This window comes from Prunus avium, chromosome 2, assembly GCF_965620075.1.
Source record: "Prunus avium chromosome 2, drPruAviu1.hap1.1, whole genome shotgun sequence".
Taxonomy (NCBI): domain Eukaryota; kingdom Viridiplantae; phylum Streptophyta; class Magnoliopsida; order Rosales; family Rosaceae; genus Prunus; species Prunus avium.
Genome location: NC_142285.1, coordinates 26,341,680 through 26,350,705, shown reverse-complemented (window position 1 = coordinate 26,350,705; position 9,026 = coordinate 26,341,680). Strand labels below are relative to the sequence as shown.

The window sequence follows — 9,026 nt, the reverse complement described above, 5'->3', positions numbered from 1 at the left end:
TGTTGCGAATGCCAGGATCTACAACTCGGATTGTGAAGTTGTCGTAGTTGATTGCCTGCACAGAGTAGTTTCCCCTATACTGTGAGGTTGTTGTGACAAAAGAGGTCGTAATTCCAGTTTGTGCTGTTGCTTTGATTTGGATCTTTGGCTAGTCGAAAAGGGCTGGTTATGTTGTCGATGTTACCGCAGGCAGACGAGATGCACTTACGATGGCTATGGCTCACCGTAAGGGCTCGTTTGGTACGTAGGACTGTCTTGGCATGGACTATGCCTTAGTACTGTCATGGATTGACTTGGCTTGGACTAAGCTTAATAAGACTTATCCTGCGTTTGGTATAATGCTGGACTGGGACTGGGACTTGAATAAAAATATGTTTATTTAATTAATTAAAAAAATTAAAAATATAAAAAACTAATAAAAATAATTTTTTATTTAACCCAAAGCCACAATCACCCAAAACCATCAACAAGCAGCCGCTGGACTGGATCTCTGCAAGGGAAGCGAGAGTTCCCCAAAAACCATCAACACCATCCTCTCCTCTTCATCTCTCTATCTCTCTCAATTTTGGTTCTTCCATTCCGTGGCGATTTCAGATTCGCCGAGGCATTGCAGGCACCAGCACGAACCCTCGCACTGACTCAGATCCATGGGATTTTGATCTCAATAAGCGAATGATGATGATGATGTTAACGGTGAAGCCAGTGTGTTGAATCGGAATGGGGATGATGGTGATTACATGACTTGAATTAAGTGGTTGAGTACGAGCTAGCACAGAACGCATGAGATTTTTTTTAATTTTTTTTTTTTTCTGAAAACGCACGGGATTGTCTAGTCCCCTCTTTTTGCACGGGATTAACTAACACCTTCTAAGGAGGTGTTTTTAGTGGGTCCCACATTAATAATCCCTGCTTAGAACTAGAATTGTGTGAACCAAACATGGGCCTAATTTTAATCCAATCCAATCCAGGCCTGGGAGGTGTACCAAACGAGGCCTAAATGTACTAGTTACATAGTCTAATTTAAGAAGAACAATATAGGCAAACAAGGCACCCAGACCAAGCAATAATACACTTCCTATTACGAGAACACATAATCTGCAAGTGCTTGCCATGGAGAGAGAAATTTTTAGACACACTTCTTCAATCCGCTAGCTAGCTTTGGTCAAGCAGCTGCTGCATTTCTATTGTCAAGACTTAGAGGTCAAAGCCGCGTTTGACAGGAGCTCGATAGATATATGCCAAATCCATGGACCTGCATTTGCATTATTGCCAATGACTTTCTTCCAAGTGATCATTGACGCGAAGGCCAATTGCATGCCTGGTGAAGATTCTTTATAAATAAATAAAAAAGGTAATTATTGTTGAATATTGGCCCAAATTATTGTTTAATTAAGTGTGTGGGAGCCACTTTATTATTGTTTGCTTGCTTTCAACTTTTTGGCGATGATGGCCACATGCCATCTTTGTCAAAAAGCGGGTGACAAAGGGGGAAGTGGTGCCTCGAATCATGTAGGAAAGCTTTAAATATTTGGTGGGCTGCGACCAGCCATTCTTTATGGCTTTTTCTTTTGGATTTTGACCACATGGTGGGACAAGACGGAAAGTTGGTGTGTATTGTTGGCGTGACTTGTAATTAGGGCTCGTCAATGACCCGGGTTGGCTCGGCCTAAATTTATTGGATTTGGGTCAAATTAGGCCGAGTTTCAATTAAAAGAGAAAAAATAATGGGTTGAGTCAGGCTGGATTTTTTAAGAAAATTCAAAGCCCAGACCTGCTCCATGTGCGAGACTTTCTCAAACCCACCAGATCGGGCCGAGCTGGGCTTACTGAGCCGAGCTGAAATGGGCTTACTGGTTCAACCTAGCAAACTTCTTTTATTTTTGCTCTCTTTTTTTTTTTTTTTTTTTTTTCCAACTCTAAGTTCAATAAAAAATTAGATGAGCAACCTGTGAATTTAAAACAATAAAATGTCAAGCCTCTATTCTACATGCCCTTTTTTATAGCCTCCTCCAAGTTAGTTCTTTTATTTGGACCATTGGTTAGCCAAAAAGGGTAAGATTATGTTGTGGATGCCACCACAGGAAGACCGGATGCACTTTCCATAGCCGTTGTTGTACTTAGTTGTACTAGCTTCGTGGACTAATTGAGAAACAAGCAAAAGGCGAAACCAGCTTCAATTGGTTTGAGAGCTATGGAACTGTAAAGTTGGATCACCAGACCACCATTGTATCTTGTTGGGGTTTTAAATTCTGATGGTCTGCCTTGCCCACCACAGGATGACAATACCAGTAGGTAATTTTTAGTTGTTTTATTTGGTAGGGGTTTAGATGATAATACTAGGCTTCGATGGAGCTTTAGACTTGTCTGACCTCTTGTAGTTTGTTTCTTCCCTTCTTCTCTGGATGTTTGCTTGCTTTTGTATCCTTCTACCTCTTTTGGGTTTTGAATAGTTTGGGCCTCAGAATTTCATTTCTTGTTTTTAGTCTGACACAACTAATTGAAACTATTCTCTGTAGATGCCCTTTCATTCTGTCCCAAGTTCATCAACTACTGCCTCCTTTGCTGATCCAGAATTGGTAGAGTTCGAGGCTATGGACTTGGAAGCTCAGTTGCTGAAGATTGAGAAATTGGGAGCAACCCCAAGCAAGGCCAAGTTCAAAGTAGTGGATGAGGCGATGGACAAAATCAGAATTTGGCAGTCAACTAAGCTAAATATGTATGGGAATTAAGAAGCCATCGATCAGCTGATGAAGGATCTGGATATGCTGCACAGGGAGAACATGGCTTCTTGACCTATCCTTGAGATCAGCCTGGAATTGGCCAGAGATGTACTCAATCTACAAAATCGATATGAAGATCTCAAACCCTCCTTCAATATTTCTAAGTTCTGCAAGGCCACGCATGAAGTCAACTTGGTGGATTATCAGAAGCAGAAGTCAGAACTGGATGTAATGGTTGGAGATTACAAAGAGACCAAATATTCTGTTGACAAACTGGAGAAGCATATTGAGGAACTCCGTAAACAACTAACTACACTGAGGGAGAGGCAGAAAGATCTTGGGGATGGATTGGGTGCGAAGACCAAGGCCACATTCCTTGTGCAGAGCATGGTCTCAGCTTCCAGGCCTGCATTGGAGGTTGCAGAGGCCTCCATTCATCAAGGAGTGGTTCTCCAAAAAGAAATTTCCATCAAGAAGGCTGGATTGCAGGAGACTCTCAAGAAACTAGGCCTCTAGACTCTGCTTATTTTGTAATAAAAACTTAGTCATTTATTAATGACAATATGTGACAGGACCCGACCCAAATTCCACTTTGGAATCCGAGCCGAACCCTGTGCGTGGCCGACACCTGGCAAGTGCCGGGCACAAGTGACCTAATTGCCCTTTCCAGTCAACTTTCAACATAAAACTGGGGTTTGACTTCTGCCAAAAAAATTAGCAGAGTCTCCCCTGCAATTAGACCAATCCCAAACTTACACCTGTCAGACATGCATATAAAATAATATACACCAACTGCCAGCATACAAAAATTTACATACTAACAGTTAGACAAGTGTTCTAGGGCAATATCAGAGCTCTACACAGATTAGGTTACAAGTATAAAATAATTAAACAAAACCCTACTTTGTCAAGGAAGGTGGCGGAAGATGAACTCGGCCCGGTGGTGGCTCACTGTGCACGCTTACTGCCTGGGGGCGCAAAACATTAAAAGGGTGAGTGGACCAAAAACAAAGCGTTAGAAAATAGTATTAGAACATACTAACCCCTCTGTAAAAACAGTTATAAAACTATATCATTTTCTTATTTATACTCATACTAAAATCAATGCACTTCCATTTATATCTAAGAGCCAATCATACACTTAATCAAACATTAAGTCTTATATAAATATACGTACAGAAATCAATGCAAGCGTGTATATATATATATATATATATATATATATATATATATATATATATATAAACAATCGCACACTTGATTAAAACATTAAATCCTTGAAAGCATTGAAATCAACTTTTAAATCTACCACCTAGGTGTACCCATTTAGTAATCCGTCAATTCCTTTAATTTCCGTCAATTCCTTTATAATCCGTCAATTCCATTCTCGTGCCACCGGAGTGACATGTCCTAGCAGACCTCGGGAAACACAAAGTCAACCCGAGCCGCAATCCTAGCAGAATTCAGGGGACACTTGGTCGGCCTGATCCGCAATCCTAGCAGAATTCAGGGGACACTTAGTCGGCCTGATCCGCAATCCTAGCAGAATTCAGGGGACACTTGGTCGGCCTGATCCGCATTCCTCACACCCACGGTTTGGGCGTCCCCGAAAATCGTGGGGCGGTGTCTAGCATGCTGACTTATCTGAAGGCAACTGGATGTCCGTCGACATCAATATAACCGAAGGCAACATAATTTTATTCCGAAGGCAACTTTATTTCCGAGGCAACATTTATTATACTGAAGGCAACCTTGGGTACCTATGGTGGCTTAAAATAAATGTATATATATATATATATATAATTCTTAAAAAGATTAAAGTTTATAAAACTACTTATAAAACTATTCCTTAAATCCTGCTGCCATTTAATCTGATAATACCTCAGTTCTAACTTTCCAAATCCCTTTTTAAATGTTCCACTAGGCAGCACATAAATAAACATAAGTATTTAAATCTATCAAGTCATGCTAGGAAGCCGTATTCAGTAAAACTTATTCAAGATCAAATAATGAAAATAATTTGCATAAATCATTTATAAAACAAATAGTCCACTCACAGATACTCTGAGCTAGCTGGACCCTTTGAAGGTCCCTCCTGCGGGTCACCTGGTGCCCGGGTGCCTGTATAACCATCATAATATTTTATTAAAAACTCTGCTCAGTAATATAATATTAAATTAAAAACCCTGACCCCCGGCTCCTAAAAATGCGTGCATCACTTTAAAGGTCATTCCTATGTCCACACTCACTTTCCTCTCAGTGGACACGATTTAAAAGTACCTAGGGACTCAAAAGCGATAAAATCCCCAAAAGTCAACTCGGGACCCCGTGGGGTCCACGACCTCAGAATTCCGATCCGATCGTTCCTAGAGGTTCCAATAGGCCTAGGACACATGTCTCAAGAGTTTGGTCTCGATCGGATGGTCGGATTGCTCACAATTGTACGATCGGACTAATGAATGATTTTCCGTAAACCTAGTCCAAGGGTTGGCTTTTTCGGAGTATCCGGGACTCCGATTGACGATCCGTCGAATCCTACACGATCGTTAAAATACCTAGATCAACATCCTCCAGTTTGGCTATGATCCAACGGTCCGAACGTATTGAACCCGAAAAACGCATACTATGCGAGATCCGTTCGGGGTTCAAACGTTATCCGAATTGAGATCCGCGAAAACCTACGCGCTCGTGAGAACACGAGGATCGTTCTGGGACCAAGAATGGCCCCTGCTACCTGGCCCACGCGCCGCCCACGTGCCGGCAGCGCGTGGGTGTGCATAGTAAGTTCCGGCGGCCGGAAAATCTCCAAACCGCCCGCCCAAACTCCTATCCTAAGTAATACACCCTATTTGGAACCACTTTTGTTCTTGGACTATGGCCAAAAAGTGGCCGGAAATGACTGAAAACGGCGACGCAAACTGGCAGAACTTTCAGCTCGAAATTTAACCAATCAAACCTCAAAATTTCTCAAAACCTGCCCAACCATAAGCTAGAACGTGAAAATCAGTCGAAAAACCATACCTAATTCGTCCGATTCGGTGACCGGAGGAGGGAGAACGAGGGTTGAGAAGTTTGAGCAAAAACCAGCCCGTTTTTCTGCAGGGTTGAAACTCGCGGCGGCTGACGGCTGGGCTGCCGAGGTGGCTGCGATACTTCCTTGGCCGGTCTGGTGGCCGGAGGTGGTGAGTGGCTGGGTGTTAGTGGCGGTTTGGGATGTTGGCTGGAGCAAAAGAAGAACAGGGGAGGGGGAAGTTTTGCGAAGAAGAAGAAGAGGAAGTGAGGAGAGAGAGAGAGAATCAGATTTTTAAAAATCTGATTTTCGAAAAAAATACCATTTTGCCCTTTTTTTCGTATTTTGATCGTACTTTCTTCGTTACAAGTCCGATTCGAGTCCACTACGTGTCTACGGACTCGTTTTGTCGTGCTCTATGCAATGGTACAAGTGGATTTTCCAAAATCCTTCCCGGTCAAAAAGTCAACTTAAAACCAAATAAAATACCTCAAGGGCATAATTGTCTTCTCCTCTAATAAATTATTAATTAAATATTAATTAAGGTTTGGGTTGTTACAATATGAATGAAAAGTTCTATTTATTTTTGCCAATCTTGTGTTTTCATATTTTCGCCTCATTCAAACATCACAGATGGGCAGAAAAGCCAAAAATGAACCATAAATATACATCAACTATTCAAAACTCAAGCAATAGTTCTATCCACTTCTCCTTCGATCCCAGGATCTGTTTGTACCGCTTGTGAATCCCACATAGTTGGATAGAACTTCTTTAACCATTTGCCATTAATTGGTGCAGCATGGACTTCTCCATCTTGGTCCTGTAACATGTATGCCCCCAATTCAAGGACTTGTTTAATTAAAAAAGGGCCCTTCCATGTGGGTGACCATTTTCCATAACCAGCCACTTGGGATCCAAGGGGCAGTTCTCCAGACGATTTCTCTCTTCAAATCTCTTGTTTTTAACTCTCTTATTATAAGCTCTTGCCACAACTTCTTTTCCTGCTAAGAGTTTGTTGAGGGTATCAATTATGCTCGTGGGCAATTCTGATAGATTGGATCGTGATTTCCATGGGCAGAATTGCGTTGGATTTTCCTCAAGCATTTTCCTGATGTCATTAATGATCACCTTGTTGCTCGATTCTGCCTATCTATTTGTCTGAGCATAGTAAGGAGTAGACTGGAGTAACTTGATCTTGAGCCTACTTGCCATATCTTGCATCTCCTTGGATATGAAGGAAGTCCATCTGTCGGTTGTGATTGATTCAAGTATGCCAAACCTATGTACAATCTACTCCTCAATGAAAGTGATGATCTCTTAAGATGTTGTGGATTTGACTGGTTTAGCCTTCTCCCATTTAGTGAAGTAATCTATAGCCATAATGATGAAACAATGGTGTTTGCTACTGGTTGGATAGATCTTACCAATGAGGTCCATTGCCCATCTCCTGAATGGCCAAGGCTTAATGACTGGATTCATGGGAACTGAGGGAGCTTGCTGGATTGGTCTATGTCTCTGGCAAGCTTCACATCCTTTAGAGTATTCTATGCAGTCTTTCATCATGGTAGGCCATAAATAACCATATCTTGTGATCAGCCAACATATTTTTCTTCCGTTACGATGAGCTCCATAGATTCCCTCATGGACTTCACCCATGACTTTCATGTATTCTTCCTTCCCCAAGCATCTTAAGAGTAACTCATCCTTGCTCTATTGGACCAAGTCTCCATTCCACATGAGATAGTTTAGGGCCATGATTCTTATTTTCTTTTCTGAAGGAAGGGTTGGATACTACAGATAATTAATTATAGGCAATCTCCAATCCTCCTCACTCATTATGGTAGAATTGACAACTATCCCCAAGCCCCTGGTCAAAGTAGATGGTAGACTCTTTTTCCCTACTTTGATGATTCTCTAGACGCAGTCTTCAGGTATTTGCACTCCTGTTGCTATCTAAGCCATTTCATTGGCTGCAAAATTCTCTTTCCTTAGAGTATGTTCCCAAGTGGCTTCCCTGAATTCTGCCAGGAGATTTCTGGCTGCCACCAAATAAACAGTTAAGGAAGGATTCAAACACTTGTATTCTCCAACAATCTGCTTTAGAACATGCATGGAATCTCCCAGGATTTCCACAGACTGGATTCCTAGTTCTACCAGTATCTCAAGGCCAATGATCAAAGCTTTGTACTATGCTCTGTTGCTGGTGCATTGAAAATCCAGCTGGAATGAATAACAGTGTCTAATTCCCAATGGATCTTCTAAAACAGTTCCTGCTCCAGAAGCCAGGTCTGTTTTAGATCCATCAAAATACAACTTCCAAGGGGTGAGATGGACTGAGTAGATGGGATTATTGAGATAGGTGTGAGCACTACTCAGCAGATCTACATTGGCTATATCCATGAAATCCATGTTCTCAATCTCTTCCTCTGGATGATCTGCCAAGAAATCTGCTACAGCTTGTCCTTTGATAGCTTTTTGAGGAACATATCTGAAGTCAAATTCTGATAAGGCCAGAGTCCATTTACCAATTCTGCCTCTCAACATTGGTCTTGTTAGCATGTACTTAATCAAATCTGTCATGGCAATGATGTAAATGGTAAAAGGTAGCATGTAATGTCTGAGCTTTATAGCAGTGAAGTACAAAGCCAAACACAACCTTTCGATCGCAGAATACTTTCTTTCTACTTCTGTCAGAGTTCTGCTCAGGTAGTAGACTTCCTGCTCCTTCCCTTCCTTGTTATCTTGAACCAAAAGGCTCCCAATAGATACTTCTGATGTAGAAACATATAATTTGAGTGGTCTACCTTTCTATGATGGAGACAAAAACTGGCGGACTTGAGAGGTAACACTCGAGTTCCTCGAAAGCCTACTGGTGTTGTTCTTCCCATCTAAATGCCTGTTCTTGTTTCAGCCTTAGCAAGGAAGAGAAAGGTTGGATTTTCCCCGCATAATTGGATATGAATCTTTTGAGAAAGTTGATCTTCCCCAAGAGACTTTGCAACTCTTTCTTATTTCGAGGTGGCAAAGCTTCTATGATAGATTTTGCTTTGTTCTTGTCAATCTCTATGTCTCTTTGATGAACCAAGAAACCCAAGAAATTTCCAGCTTGAACCCCAAAGACGCATTTCTTGGGATTCATCTTCAAATTGTGTTGTCTCATCCTTAGGAAAGCTTCCTTCAATTTTGATACATGATTCTCCTTTTCTGGAGACTTAATCACCACATCATCTATGTATACCTCTAGGGAATGGCCTATCATTTCATGGAATACAGAATTCATTGCTCTTTGATAGGTA

General features: G+C 41.5%; 1 long non-coding RNA gene across 2 annotated transcripts; it reads right to left on the bottom strand.

Moving 5' to 3' along the window:
- Window positions 1–3,292: 3,292 nt before the first annotated feature.
- Window positions 3,293–6,068, bottom strand: LOC148296745 (uncharacterized). 2 transcript variants are annotated; one of them, XR_015834088.1, is made up of 4 exons: window positions 5,742–6,068; window positions 4,778–4,841; window positions 3,624–3,688; window positions 3,293–3,478 (listed from the first exon to the last, which is right to left on the bottom strand). It is a non-coding gene; the product is annotated as an uncharacterized LOC148296745 (long non-coding RNA). The 2 variants fall into 2 exon arrangements; XR_015834087.1 differs by lacking the exon at window positions 3,293–3,478 and having other exon boundaries at window positions 3,485–3,688; window positions 5,742–6,056.
- Window positions 6,069–9,026: the final 2,958 nt, after the last annotated feature.